Consider the following 16,379-nt stretch of genomic DNA (forward strand, 5'->3'; position numbering starts at 1 on the left):
GTTCAAAGACGCCGTGCTCGAGTGATTTCCTCGTTGCGGAACTCGCAGCGTTTACTCACAACGTCGTGCTAAAATACTGTCACTACGACCTTAGAAATAATTGCTGCTACTCAGAGAGATGGAATACCCATTGACATTACCAGCCGCGCAGTTATACGACTCTATCTAGCTTGTCATCGTCATTTTTTGCTGTGAAACATCAGCATACAGTGTGTTTCATTTAAAGGAGCATGGACGTAACCCCAAAAATATATTTAGTTTTTCACTGCGACGTCCTCTACAACAAATAAAATGAGCTACTGCAAAAGAACGATGAGCGTAGGTAACCCAGAGAGCACGCACACGGCTCTGTTCCGCACACCTTTAAAGAACCCTCTCCACATCCGAAGAGCGCCGAAGACAGCATGACGTATCACGAGTGACTACATGAGGGAACGCAGACGAAACACCAATATTTGATTTTCCGGCAAATTGCACAATTGAAGCGAAGAGAGCCAAGCAAGTGCCAACTATCACCACCGGCAATGAAAAGACCTGTGTCACTGCAATGCTTTGTTGCACAGCTGATGGCTACAAGTTACCATCATACCTTATATTCCGGTACATACGTAAAGGCATGCGTTTTCCCCCGGTGTGATGCTCCGAGCCAACGAAAAAGGCTGGATGGACACGAGTCTTATGATCGACTGGATGGATGCTCTGTGGCGGAAAAGGCCTGGCGCTTCGATGGGACTACGCGCCTTGTTGGTTTTGGGTTTGGTGAATGATCTTGTAAACGACAACTTTAACGCATGTCAAACAGATGTTGTGATCATTCCCTGAGGAATGACTTCGCAATTACAGCCTCTAGATGTTTGTTTGAACAAGCCCCTGAAAGACAGAGTGCGCAAAATGTACAATGACTGGCTCTCTAGCGGTTGGCACACAATTACACCCGCTGAGCGCATACGATGGGTGTCACTCCAAGACATTGCCGAGTGGATTGCAAACGCATGGAGTGGATTGCCACAAAAAACGGTAGAAAACTCTTTGAAGAAGTGTTGTATTACTAACGTGCTTGACAGCACGGAGGATGACATGCGGTGGTACACTGAAAGTGATAAGGAGTTGTCTGAGGACTCCGTGTAAATAGATACTTTTGTTGCTGTTATCTACCTTTTCACTGGCATTTATTATTATTATTTTTTATTGTAATGTTTATATTTGCACCCTCAAGGATGATGCGCGTTAGACTCGGGGGCGGGTTACAATTCAGTTGTTCTGCGTTTCAGTGGGTGCGCGTTAGAATTGGCGGCGCGTTAGGTTCGAGTAAATACGATACTACATACAGCATATACAGACTTACTACGTAAGGCTTCCACCCTCTCCGGCGTCAGTGGAGGATATGCTTCAGTCTTCCCAAGCTTCTTTGCCCTGTTAGACAGGGTCCTTGTCACGGACCTGTTCTTGAGGACATCTGTTCCGCACAGCACTGTTGCTGCCTCCATCACGAACTGTCTGTCCAGCTTCTGGCTGGACAGCCTTTGCCATTTTCATTGTGGTATCTTCGTCCCATTGCCCATGTCAACCTTAAAGGGAGAATCCGCATAAGGTCCCTTCCGAGATTTTCGATTATTCGTCACCTTTAGCCATCAACGACCATGTCTGTAAAATATTTTCTTCGAAAACTGAGTCAAACTTGAGAAAAAATGATTTTCTTCTATGACGCGCTCGGTGACAGGGTAATGCGAGCCGCGAGCGCTTTTCTGCAAGCAACACTGAGTGTGATGTAAGTCGCGAGATATCCCGCGCCGTCCGCCTTGCTTTGCTGTGGGTTTCGGCCATTTTGACGAAGGAAATTTTCCGTATTCGTTACGTCGCACACTGATCTTACACCCACCAGGATGGGCGGTAAGACATGCTGCATAATCGGTTGTGGCAACAGGTCGGATAGAACAACAGACGTAGCATATTTAAAGTTTCCGACGAACCCACAACGTCGTTTAGAGTGGGAAATGGCGCTGCGCAAAATCAAGTAGAGGAAGACCAGCTCGAGCACGATATGTTCTCATCATTTTGAGCCAGGAATGTTCGACACGAAAAGGCGGCTCATGCGGGAACTCGGAGTGGCAAAAGGACGTCAGCTTTTAGCGCATCACGCAGTACCAACGCTGTTTCCTGGAGCATTGAAGCCGGTGCAACGGGCTACCTACGCCAAGAGGAGGCGAAAGGAAGTAAGTAGCGACGAATGCATTCCGACCACGTATCCGACGCTTTGCGTAGCCGCAATTAATTACTGATTGTTGTACAAGAATTAATGAAAATAATGGAACGGAATGTTGCATACAGCTTGTGCAAGAACTAATGGAAGAGGCTAGCGTGATGTCGGTAGCCGTACCGGAGCTTTCGGAGACGGGATACAGGTGTCCCCCATCAGAAGATGAGTGCTGCTCGAATCAGACCGTTCAGTTTGAGGAGAGACAACATGTTGAGGCCCTGAGTGAGTTGAAAATCCGCGCTCTCGCTATGATCCACACTCGCTACACCTTTCTGTTTGGTGCTCTGCACCAGTGTCATTACCTATTCTTTGTTCATTAGTTCTTCAAATTTGAGTTCAATGCTACTCACAGGCAAGACAAATGTACCAGATGTACCTGAGTCTTCGTTGTCTTGGGGAAGTTGAGGAAAATGATTAACCCTAACCCTTTGTTGTTGTCCCGTTGTATTAAGAATTACCAGTGAATAGCTGCTGCTGCAGGTCGTCCAGTATAACCCTGGTGGTTCTACTTCGTAGGTTCTGAAAATTTCTGCAAGTTGCGGGAGATAATTATGGCGAAGTCATTGCTAGCTGATCTTCCACAAGTGTCACCACGGGAACAAACATATGATCTGGAGGCTTTCCATAGCCTGCTCATTCATTTTCCCCCCAAATCCACGGCATTCTGCTATGATGGCATGATGGCAAGGTAGGTGTCTGATAACATACTGCTGTAGTGGTGAATGTAGAGTGAATGTGTGCGATAACATATTGAGCTGCATGATGGAATAGTTGCTGAATTTACCATTATTTGTTGCCAGGACACGCATCGCGGCTTTGCATTATAATTTCAATGCTGAACGTATTGTTTTGAAGAATGACGCTGGCTCGGACAGGTGCATCTTGAAACCATCTAAGTAAGCAAAGCGCTGGGTGGTGGTTCCGCTGAAGGAGTGCAGCTCATACGGTTTGTGCAACTATCATGTTGCATTTTTATATTTGTCTCATTGTAACAACACGGACATTACAGGCTACGTCGATAGGCTGTTCATCGAGCTCTTCAAATGTTTGGAGCAATGGCCTTCCTACAAAGAAGCTACGTTGGCCAGTGGAACCACAACCAAGCCGTCATTGTGCAGAACATACGGCATTAAGCCAACTCTGGAGGATGCTACAGCTGCGCATCATTCCCGCTTCAGAAACAGCAGCATTGCAAGCACACAGTAAGTCGCAGAGATTAGCATAGTCAGAAGGCAGTGTCAAGGGAGGTCCCCTGAAATATTTCCCTAGAAAAGAATTTGTCAACAAATTTTCTCCATTTTGTCATTTATTTCTTCCCCAGGTGACCAGTCCCTTGCTGGAGTACAGGCAAAATATATCCACATCAGACTGTCTGCACGTGCAGGGTAGACGGTGCATATTGCATGATCTTTCTTTCAATGAGTGTACAGCTTTAAGCAGAGTTAGTAATATCAGTCGGGGTGACCAGGTCTCGTTCTTGAGCAAGATTACAGCCACGTTAGCTGCCCTTGGTGAACAATCATTGATTTGGACAAAAAGTGTTGGTTGAGACCGCATCAATGGTACAAGAGCTCGAGGTAACTCGTTACTGTAACTAAGTTCCTTTTTTTGGCAACTTGGTAACTTAAATCAGTGTTTTTTTGTGGCAGGGTAACTTTCAGAGGAACTCATTTCTTTTTCAGGTAACTTTACCAAATTATCTTAAGCTATGTTCCAAGTTACTTTTAATTCACTTTTCACTCATGTCCACATATTTTTCATCGCATTTTATGCATAATATGTGATATTCAATCAAGTTCTTTTTGACGGGTAACTTCTCCATCTATGAATGGTACATCATTCTATAAACATTCACGAAATGGAGCTTGGGTGGCTAAAATCTTCCCCAATAATGATTCACCCTCATTGTGCTGGTATGCTTAGCTCTGCTTGAAGTTGTACATGTTATGAATCACTGGAAGGGGTACAACAAAAATTTCATTGTTGACGTGGGACCACTTTGTACACATCTTTGGAAGGTAACTTACCAACCAGAAATAAATGTATTGCACCAAGCCTAGTATGATCGCACAAGCCTCACACGTAACATACAAAGTAGCACCTCACACTGCACATGCACGGGCAGAGCCAAATCAGTCCAACAGGCTAATTCCATCCGAAATGCGTGTACGTAGCAGACGGGAATGCCTCTCTTATTCGCCTAAGCGCACATCCGGGTATTCTTCGTCGCTGTCCAGCACCCAGTCCTCTGCCGTGCACTAAAACCACAAATTCTCGGTACGCTGTGTCCATGACGAAAACCCGAGACTGGGAAAAAGACGAAAAACAGACGACACAACACAAAGTCTCAAACACAGCTCAATGTTGCGCTGTGCTGCTGTGTAGCGCAGGGCCCTGCAAAAGGTTGCAAAAAATACATTGAGCTCCGACAGAGCAATGCTTTGAGCACAGTGATGTCCTGGTAACCAAAGAATTTTTTTATTTTATTGATCCTGCCTGTGTGTGCCGGATTCCATGATCACCAATGACCCATTTGCCACGCTAGCCAAAAGTGGGAAGCAATGGTGGTCCGACATGCACAGGTTGTGCTCAGAAAGGCAAAAGTAACAAATATATATTCAGATTGTAAAGTAAGTAATACACATATTCAGATTGTGTGCTCGGAATCTCCGCTTCAGGTGCAGTTCGAGGGCTAGTATAGCCCTATCGGAGTTGTGTCCCATTAAAAGTACATATTGTAAATCTGCAAACTTCAGCCCGCAGGTGCTGTTGTGGACAGGGCATCAATGGTAGCGGAAGAGGGGGTGGGGACAGCGAAACTTGTTCCCACAGGAGATACAGCCTGACTAACATGGGTGCAGTCGCTATATTGTGTTTAAAGGTACAGAACCCCCAATCATATGTATCAAGATTCAGCTTCACTCAACAAGATTGCAAATTCATTTTGACTATAGAAAAATTAGATATCAGGGCACTAAAAATGTGAAGTTGCCAAAACCAGTATAGATAATAAACAGGACTGTAAGCTACATCTTGGACTTAAAATGCAACAAAATACAAAAACAATTTAAAAATGAAGCTTCATGTCTGAAACCAAATGAAATTTGAATAAATTCCAGAAAAATCCAAAACAACCACCTTGCATTCAGAAATATTTGACATAAACTAGGCAGGCATAACTGTTCACTTTGAACAATTGAACCGTTCACGATGCCAGCGTAAGGGCATTGAGGGGGATGGGGGGCGTCGACCACAGTCCTGAGCCCGCGCGCTCAGCACATTCCGCCGCCCCTGCAGGACATGATCAATGTGCAAAGGCACTTCAGGACGTGAACATTACCAGGTCAAAGGTAAGGCTGAATACCTGTTGGTGTCGTCACTAGAGCAGCGTTCCATGTAAAACAGACGCTCGTTCCGTAGGAACCGGCTGCGCACCTGAAGCTGCCTCCTGTGCAAGCACATGAGTTGGAAGAGGTCGTGCACCGTTATGCTGTCCACGCACTCGTCACCACATACTGCTGCCACCGCGTCGAGCTCTCTGCAGCAAACGGATTCGTCGGTTTCCTGCGGGCGGCACCGACCGCACGTGCAACCTGCAACATGTTTCATGTTACGCGTGCACCCATGGCACAGATATAAGAACGTGCGACAAGCTATTAGAAACTCACCATTCGTTACTTTGAGTTCGACAGTCTTCAGTGTATGGGTCCGAGGCCTCGGTTTCAAGGGACGCGCGCACTCGTACAGGGTCCGTCGAAAACGGCGAGTCGTTGTGGTTTGTGGTGACCGTCAAGTCATTCTCCTCATCAGAATACACGTCTGAATCGGGCTCAAGTCCCGTGGAGCTGTTTTCTGATACGGAGTCGGTTTCCATGATTGCACGTAAAGTGTAACTTGCTTCCTTGCGTCTTCAATGCAATACAACACATGGGGATCACAGCAGACGAATCTCGCGACTGACGTCACGGCGAGGCGCTCCTCGATTCCGATGCCATCGCCTGCTCTCATAGTTTAGGTTTCGCTTTATCGTTTTTGCTGTTTATAAATTATGCGCGCACGTTTATTGGAAACGGAGGCTGTTGTCAGCATCTGGGGGGTGGTCTCTGCTGAAACTAACCTTCACTTAATTTTGGGCACAAGCGTTGCGGATCCCCCTTTAATACAATATGAACAAAATTGGTGTTCAGGGCGTGGAACGTCCAAGAAAGAACAAGAACGATTGAGCCTGAAGGGCTTTACAACAATGAAAGAAGGAAGACTACGAAAGGGCTTAGAAAGACTGCTTAAAAATATGCCGCACCCAACTGAGGTATGGAGCTTTTCTCAATAAGCAGAGGCAGGTACAGGCCTGGACTCAAGTGTATGGAACACATTAAATACAGCTAGTGAATGCTGAGATTTTGTCTGTCATTGTTTCTTTTTCTTGTCGTTATATCACATTCTCAACAAACAACAGGGGCAGCGGAACAAAAAGAAAGGCACAACCAGAAACGACCGGCGCTTTTCTTTTAGGGGGGGGGGGGAGCAAATGTGCGGGATCCGCCCTGAAAGGTGTAAATCTCTCCTTAGGGGATCAAGACCAACCTGTAGTCAGCCCATTTTGTGCCTTTCATGCTACATGCTGCCACGCGCTACTTTAAAAGGCTCTTCGTTGTGACGTTCCTTGGTGATTCCAGCGGAAACATCGGCATAAAGTACTGGAAAATGAAAGGTAAATGCAGAATGTTATTGTGAAATGCAATAGGCGAAATCAACAAAGACCATTATCATTCGCTCGTCCTGCTCGCTGCCAACCGAGTTAGGTGTGGCAAGGCCCGCTACGGTGGTTTCTGCCGGCACTGATGGGAGTATTGCGCCTTCCTTTCGGGATGCAGCTGCTTTCACAAGTGATGTGGAAGCTGGCCTCTCCTGCATTACTTCTTCAACATGTGTCTCCTCCTGTGTCACCTGTTCCACAAGTACAGGCCAGTCGGAGACAGCAGCAGAACACAAAACGGGCTCTGCAGTTGCTCCTACGACCTCCCCCTCGGCACAGTCAATGTCCAGGAAATAGACTGGCTGCAGTTGGCCTTGGGCCTGACACTCCTGCCACCTGCCACTCTGCGGTGACTCTCAACTAAACAAGATGTTTCACCATCTATTCAACAGCACAATGCATGCGGTGCTCTTCAGCATAATCGAAACTGGTAATCTACAAAAGACATCTGGAAAATAAAAGGCATCCAGAGGAACTTGAAAACTTGCCTGCATTCACAATTTTTATGCTGATCGCCTCCTGCAGGCGAGCGTTCACTTCACGGCACCTTGAAAGTTATTCTTTAACTGCTGCAAGCTCGTTGCACACGTCCGTGTACAGCTTTTGGGGCACTGTGCCCTCATTCTGGAAGTCTGCAAGGAGGTCCAGTTCTTGCTTGCGCCTCACTACTTTAAGGGCGTCTTTGTTGCTCTTCTTTTTCTGCAGATACATGTAGAGAGAACACAAGCCTGGCCTTAAAGCGCAGAGTCCATGCAAATTCATGTCATTCTTAATATGGGTCAGTATCTACGCATTAAAAACTGCACTGAAGGGGTCCTAAATGTATATCTGTGCACACTCTGTTTATTCGCACCTTTTTTAATCTCGGAGAGTCCAACTAAACCCGTACCAAAAAACCGTGATTAGTCATTACATTAATCATGAATTACCCGAACTTGAAGCTCCTGCACAGGCCTGCATTATTTCATAATTTTGTACGACTATCCAATAACGAGAGAAGTGAGCGCTTAAATTTTGGCAACGAAAATGTTTGAGGTCAAAGACCTTGCCCCCTATGGTTATTATTGTTTTTGTTAAATTATCATGGTTATGAAACAATAGCCGCAGGGCTAATTCTTCAAGTGATCCACATTTGATGACGACTGGTGCTGAGGATACAGCTTGAAAACGGCAGTCAAAGAGTACCAGTATAGGAGAGTTATTTTGCCTTACAAGCCGCCACGTGACTGTAAAGCTTATAATGCAGCATTCACTATTTCACAGTCAGATAAGGGACTTCAGTGCCAATGTAAGCCACACATACTGAAGGTCGCCACCTCTTTTGCGGTCTTTAGGTCTGGTGATGTGTCTTACCTCAGTCATAGTTTTATTGCTACTTTATTTGTGAAAAGTATGTTTCCCAAGAGAAAAACACCGTGCATTTATACAGTATACTGAGCCGGTTTGTGAACGAAACTGTTTCGAATAAACCAGTTTGGACAGTTACAGCAGCCTTCCAAAGAGGCGCCGAAACTAAACTGGTACAGCCAAACTTGTAACATTTTTGGTTAGACTCTGATTAATTCATTAAAGAAAAGTGATATACTGCAGGCATTATGTGCTCGATTGCTAATGAAAAATAAATGCATCGCAAAGAAAGAAACATATTAATGATGACAAATGGATGAGAAAGAAATGAGAGAAGCTGAACCTGAAATACCTTAGCATTTCGGACACTTGACACTTCCCTTCCAGTGCGGCCGAGAGGTCTTTGCCTCTTTCCTTTGCCGTTCAAAAGATCTTTTTCAGTTTCTGAAAGGATAGGAAAGATTATGGAATACTTGCCAATGGAGATCACTGAAACAAACATGGTGATATCAAGTTTATCAGCTTATCAGAAATTTTAAAGGATTCGTGGAATTCGTACTATACGCACACATCGATGCAAAAATGACGCGATAGTCGTCCTCAAACTTTATATTCATGCTCGTTTATATTACATATGTCAAAAGCCATCCGGTGGGGAAAAAAGTGTCTCTATCCATAATAATAACGAACTTTTCCGAAGAAAATTCAGGGTGCTTCTGAAAAATGTGGCCCTTTCGCTGGGCAGGACGCACTTTCTCGGGGTAAAAGCCTTTCCTGAATTCGTTTGATAAATACCGGCTGTTATTTTTAAACTAAAAGTCACGGCAAAATCACGCAAGGTTAGCACTTACAGGTTTTACAGACTAATGTTTCTTGCTGTATCGTGGATGGGTTTATCTTCACTTTCATTCGTCGGTTGAGGTTGCTACTACTTCCGCGAAAAAATGTGAGTAGATACAGCAATGTCACGGACAGCCATGTACTTAGCACTCAACTTGAATATTTGGGCGTCATATTCATCGCCTTCTGTAGTTTCGTCACCAAACCAATACACAGAGTGCAGGATGTCGGGATTGAAGTCCTTATAGCCTTTAGGGTAGAAATCCTTTATGTACGACACCGGCACGACAGAAGTGACATGGTCTATCTCATATCTGACAAGCGCGAACATCTTGCACGACCCACGAAGTAAGCGAATGTTGAAGGTAGCAGTGAGAAGTGCTGTCAAAACGGCAGAAGGATGGCGAAGGCAAGAAGAAAAACAAAAAAAAGCGAACACGTTGTCGAAAGCACGCTTGTCGCGGCAAAAGGCGTGACAGCACGCAGAAATAAGCCACAGAGCATGATCGCCGTGGCGCTACTGAGCAGCTACCAAACAGGTCAAATACTGTTTCATGGCTCTGCTGCAACAACAAATACGTGGAATACTTGGATTAGAGAATATTATGCACAGGTTAAAACACTGTAAAGTTTCAATAAAGTACTTAAATTGCATTTCCCATTCTCACCTAGGTTACGGGTTGGGTGTGTTTATGACGGCGCCGATCGCCTCTGTGCTTCCGTTATGGTGGCTAGCCACCGTACTTCCGTCCCTCCTTTGTTTGTATGCACAGAAAGGTGTCACTATTTCGTATGTCTTCGCAATGTCAAGGCAGCAGCGAAAAAGAAGAAAGCGCTACCTCGAGCCGGGCGCGGATTACGTTGTCCCCAAACAGACGCTTTCGAGACAGAATTGAGCAGCAGCAAAGGTGGATTCGGTTGCCGAGTCCAGCGTGGGAATCCTCACAGCCCGCCATTACCACAAAACTGTGAACGTGGGTATGAAAGCGATGATGCAGCAGGAACTGTTTATGACGGTAGTGGAAGTGACTCAGATAATGGCAGTCTGAATGGTTCCATGTCCAGTGGCCCCTGCGAATCATTCATGGTATCGTGTGATGAAGCTGACGACCCACCCGTCAGTGAGGACCAGCATCGAGAGGACACTCAGGAAATTGAAGATGATGTCAATTTGTTTCATGATGCTTACAGCAGGAAGACACTGCCAGGACAACGCACAACTCACGCCCAAGCACTTTTGCTAATCCTGGCATACGTTGTTTCCGCTAGACTTCCTTGGGAACATATCGATGGGCTGTTGCATTTAATCAATTCCTTGTTCGGGGAAGTGATACCACCAAAGTCGAAGTACTTGTTCCGCAAGATATGAAGCGCGCACATCATGAGGTGGTTGAAATCCACTTTTTGGTAACCAGTGTGCACAAAAGTTTGTGCACAAAATGCCATACAGAAAAACACAAGCGAAGTGCCACCAATGCCACCTTTCCTCGACGACCACTAAACTTATTTAAGAAGGTGCATTCTTCATGGTGTTCAACTTGAAAAAAGAGCTGACAGATTTGGTTAGCCATCTCCGCGAAGCCCTCCTAAGAAACATCGAAAACATGGCAGAGACGTCTGCAGGTGATGCATTGAGAGACTTGACAGACGGCAGCCTGGTTAGGGACACTCGCACAAAGTTGTTCTGCAGTCCCCATGATTTGACCATCACTTTTAGTACAAGTGGGTCATCTACGTTCAAGTCAGCAACAAGCTGTTTGTGGCTGATATATGTAATACTAAATGAACTTCCTGTGATCCTGCGCTTTCAAAATCTACGGCTGTGTGGACTTTTGTTTGGAAAGCAGAAACCTAAGATGTTCCTCTACCTATATGCATTCGTGAACCAGCTATTGACCATTGGCCATAGTCCTTGGAAGTGCTTCAGAACCGGTCAAACCATACGTTCAAACGTGTTTGCAGTCTGCTGTATTGCAGATGCACCTTCAAGAGCAAGTGTACTAACCCGGAAACAATACAACGGATACTATGGCTGCTCCTGGTGCTACCAGAAGGGAACACTAGTTGACGTTAAGTATCATCTTGCATTCGCAGAGCATTCAAAATAAAATAAAAAGTCTGCAAATTTTATTAGCGTGCCCAACTGGAACCGAACCAAAGTGCCTTTTGTTTGTTTTCTTAACCGAACCTAGCTATACATGGCGTCCCAGAAGACGTGTCATTGAATTATAATAAAACGACTACGCCATATAGAATCGTGCGGTTAACGGTATTTGTTTTTATCAAGATTTTTGCCACCTCCTGATGTGAATGTCATGTATCGTAAGTTTAATTATGTAAATATTTGTGTACTGAACTCGGAAATTTGCCAAGTAAATGTCACCTTTTTACCCCACCAATATGAAGAGCGTGCAGAATTCACTCAAATTCATGATAATTGACAGTGATATTCACGAGCTACCGCATCGGAAAAAATAGCGGAACATGATGCTTTTTCGAGCATCAGACCATAACGCGCGATGACTTTTTGAGCGCAAGCGCTCTCAGTCCAACAAAAGGAGGTTCCAAAACCAGCCCACAGAGTGATAGTAGAAAAAGTAACATTTCCTAAAATGAGGGGGGGGAACACATTATCCCCGAGAAAGTCGGACACGATAAGCCATGCCTATGTTATCTCTTTCTGTGATGCGGGGGTGGGCTGGGTTTCCAACCTCCTTTCGTCGAACTGACAAGGATTGCGCCGAAAACTTCTTTGTGCGCTATTCCGCGGGAGCTCGGTAGAGCATGATGTTCGACTATTTTGCGGATGGGATAGCACCGGATATCCCTGTCAATTATCATTAATTTGAGTAAATTAGACACGGTCTTCACATTGTGGGATAAAAAGTGACCTTTACTTGGCAGATTTCCGACTTGACCTCGCAAAAATTTACATAATTAAACTTACGTTACACGACATTCACATCAAGAGGTGGCAAAAACCGAGTAAGAACAACTGCCGTTGACCGCATGACTCTAGGTGGTTTAGCTTTTTTAACATAATTCAATGACATGTTTTCTGTAACACCCTCTATACTACATTAAGCAGAACTACACGTAGAGAAATGTGTGTACCTGAGCTTCAAGCAAACCCGGAAACTCTTGACGGTTTTTGCCCTGACTGTTGACTAACTGGCGACGTAATCTGTACTCATTCTTGCTGACTATCGAGTCACCCACTATTTGGCAAATGTTGGGCATTTCACTGCAAATGTTGGTTAACTCTCTCACTGGCATTTATGCAGCACATGGGGATGAATATGATTTCTGGAATTGTGGATGTTACGCAGCTTGTGTTTGATCTGAAATTTTCATTTTTCATACTTTCATTACAAGAAATTGTCTTTACTTTTTCAGGTGTTATGAAGTACCCCTTCACTGACCACCAACCGGAAAGGACGCACAGGGGCGTACTGCATGACATCAAGACTGCTGTCGTCAGTGGACAACCGGTACGTGACATTCTAGGAGCCAGATCCATTGCAAGGCTTCATTCTTTGGACATTATATGGAGCATTGTTCCTGACTACATGCATTGTGTCGTTGAGGGTGTAGCGAAGCAAATCACCGAAGCCTGGCTGTCAACCACGAGCGAACTATTCTACATTGGATCTTTCATTGCTGCGATAGACGGCAGGCTGAGAAAGATAAAGCCACCAATCTTGTTATCCCGCTATCCACGAGGCTGAAAGAGAGGATGCTCTGGAAAGCAATGGAGTGGAGGTATAGGGCTCATTTATTATAATGAAAAAACGGCATGTTCCTTTCGTGTTCCCTTGTCTCGGGGTTTTACATTATGCATCCTTTATTATGCTGTGCCATGCCTCAACGGTATACTTCCAAAGAAGTACCTCGCCCACATTTTTGTGCTCTGCCAAGGCATTTTTCTTCTTTTGCAAAAGAGGGTTCGTTTAAGTGACATCGCGACAGCTGAGGACCTTTTGAAACGTTTTTTCTCCCAGGTAGCACCCTTGTACGGCGAAGGTGCAGAAACTTCCAACATGCATTTACTAATGCACCTGCCTAAAGGTGTGAGAAAGCTTGGACCCCTCAGGACCACACCCATGTTTGCATTTGAGAGCGCAAATGGTGAAGCTTATAATAGCATCCAAAGGGGCTCCGATGCAGGTAGCGCAAAGATGAGTCATGCGCCAGACCCTTCTCTTCAGCGGCGGAGCAGTTCACCTTCCACAAGACCTAGGTGTGATATTTAAGAAATTCCTAAAAGGGTCAGCTAATCACGAAGAAGGGACTCTAGGTATTGCAAAGGAAGCCACATTCAGCGATGCTGAGCAAAGTACACTCACTGCATATTTATCCCACTTTCCTGCACTTCAGAACTACCACAGAGCCTGCGCTAAAGGCTTGGACATCCAATGTGCTCTATACCAGCGGTGTAACAGGACCTGCACGCGTTTTGTGAAGATGAGGGATAACACCTATTGTGAGGTGCAGTGCATCGTGAAGACTGTCTCAAATGGGGGAGTCTTTCTCTTGTGCAAGAGGCTAATCACCGAGGGTTCTTGTACAGCTCCATCTACATTCACAGATGCACTATTCCACCAGCGGAAGAGAACTTGTGTGTACCCCTCTTCTGATATGGAGGCCATCAGTGTTTTTGCTCATGCACTTGGAGATATGTATCTGCGTGACGTGCCTAACTTTTACGAGAACGAATGAGCTTGTCATTTCGTACTTGGCGTTGGTTAATCTTCGTTGATCTAAGTCTGTTTACGGAACTGTGTTGGAATTGAGGAAAGTTCAACTTAATTTAATTAAATTGTTGCTAGACTTGAGAATGGAAGATGTAGGAAGCATCCAAAATTTAGAAAGTTTTTACGAGCTTTCAGGCAGAGACCGCCTTTCTTCAGGTGCAGGCTTGAAAAAGGGCAGTCTCTCCCTGAGAGCTCCAAATAAATCTCTAAATTTTGGATGCTTCCTACGTCTTCTATTCAAAGCATAACTTTGTGACTTTGACATTCTTCATTTTTTCTTCTAGATTATTGCTAGCAAAAAATTTAATTACAGCTTAATTTTATACTCAGCATCATGAACCTGTCTAAATAATATTATGCGTTAAAGGTCAGCTATCCCGATATCCAAAATAGTCTAAATGGTTGTGATATTCTGAAAGCCCACATCCAGCTCTCCCCAAAATGCACCTACGTTCTCTCAGTTCGGTACAGTACCATGTAAAAAAAAGATAATTCATTCCGAAATACACATGGGCGCAGCCATTTTTATGACGTAGATGCACCCGAACGGGCATTGTGACGTGTACGCGCCCTCGTACTTGTCAGTGGATTTCAGCTACGGCTTCTCGCGACTTCACGTATCTGTGCTTGAAGATGGCGGACAGCTGGGTTCCACCGTTCCGCGATAAGTAAACAGTGCAGCAGCTGCGAACTCATTCGCGAACCAACCTCTGTGCGATGTTGTGACTGGAATTCGTCGTTTGTGTTTTGTGAGCACGTACAATTTGTATCAAGTCGCGTCTGCGTTAGCCCCTTTACAGCACTTGCCCATTGTAGAGACTGACGTTTCGACTGCCGTGTTAGCAACAAAATGCTGACAGCGTTTTATTCCTGCAGGAAAAAAGTGTGCTATGTATTTGAGAAACCGCATACTGCTATGGCACAAGTTTTACGTACGATTTATCCATGAGAAACAGCGTCGACGATGGTATGTAACGATGAGAGACGTAAAACGAAATACAAATCACATTTTAAACTTTTTGTGGGATTCTGTGCATTTTCCAGAAGCTTTCTTTGAATCACACACTCCCATGTCACGCTGCGTTGTGTGGCACGCTAAAACTACTGCATTTCATGTCTTACATCTGGATAATGTTTGTAATGAGCACCGTGGCACAAAAACATGCACACGAAAGCTCCAGTAGCCATGTGGTTGCACACTATGCAGACGCAAAAGAAGTACCAGAGCACATATTGCCACTTAGAAATGGTGTTTTTAGAAATGTGGTGTCTGAGGAGTTAGGGCATAGCATAGATCCCAGAAATCAGGTGCACCTTATCCTTCTGTAGAGTGCTCTTTCAATTCACAACTCGGCCCAAGGGGTGTAAAAGTGTGAGAGGCAATTATGTGACTTGTCGTCCTGGGTGACATCACTGGCCAGCCTCGGAATTAATTCCGTGCTCAGGAATTATTGCACAAATCACTTTGTATGTAGGACATGATAAGCAATATGTAAGTTGCAACCTTGTCTGCAGCATTTTTACAGTCTTTACAGTTAGAGACACTTTACCAAACCATTTGCAAACGGCACTCTTACAGGGGCCGTCTACCTTGAGTTCTGAATTTATAAAATTTATAAAAATATAAGTATACAATATGCAATATGAAATTTATATAAAATAAAAAATAACATTTATAAAAAGAATTTATAAAAATAAATAAAAATGCTTCATGGAAGCAATCCGTCAGCATACCCATTGCACATGAAGCACAATTATATATGTTTGGACATCATCTAATTACCAGCGGCATGGCCGAGTGGGCTAAGGCGTCCGCTCGTTGGTGGTAACCAAGGTCGTGCTGAAGACTGGGAGGTGGTGGGTTCGAATCCTACCGCCGGCTGTGCTGTCTGAGGTTTTCCCTGGGTTTTCCCTGGGTTTTCCGAAGACTTTCCAGACGAATGTCGGCACAGTTCCCCCTGAAGTCGGCCCAGGACGCATACTAACCCCACTGTCCCCCACTCCTTCCTGCTATCCTCTCTCCGTCTGTCCACATCTGTACGTCGCTCATAGCCACAGTTGCTTCGCGGCGCTAACACCCAATCAAAAAAAAAAAAAAAAACATCATCTAATTAATCTTCTGAACCGTATGTGTGGCTGCATACGAAATTTTTTATGCGCATGCTCTACCTTCCTATTCCTACATTTGCACACGAATAACAGTGAATATATGTGAAGTGGCAAAAAGCAATGCTAGACTCTACCATCATTGTGCCCCTTTAACTTTTCCACATTTATGTCTGGTAAACAAGGAATATCTCACTAGAAAAGAAGACATTTGTGCATTGTTTGGCAAGCGAATATATTTATTTACATTTTCCATCAATCAACAATGTTGTGACCTGGTGCAAATATTAATGTCAACAAGGAAAGCACTTACAAATTA

At 44.7% G+C, this 16,379-nt stretch overlaps 2 pseudogenes; one reads left to right on the forward strand and one right to left on the reverse strand.

The window, feature by feature from the left end:
- LOC135372822 (piggyBac transposable element-derived protein 3-like) overlaps positions 1–16,379 on the reverse strand; it is a 90,538-nt pseudogene that overhangs the window by 45,079 nt on the left and 29,080 nt on the right.
- On the forward strand, positions 10,805–13,919 carry LOC135372792 (uncharacterized; annotated as a pseudogene).

This window comes from Ornithodoros turicata, unplaced genomic scaffold, assembly GCF_037126465.1.
Source record: "Ornithodoros turicata isolate Travis unplaced genomic scaffold, ASM3712646v1 Chromosome17, whole genome shotgun sequence".
Taxonomy (NCBI): Eukaryota; Metazoa; Arthropoda; class Arachnida; order Ixodida; family Argasidae; genus Ornithodoros; species Ornithodoros turicata.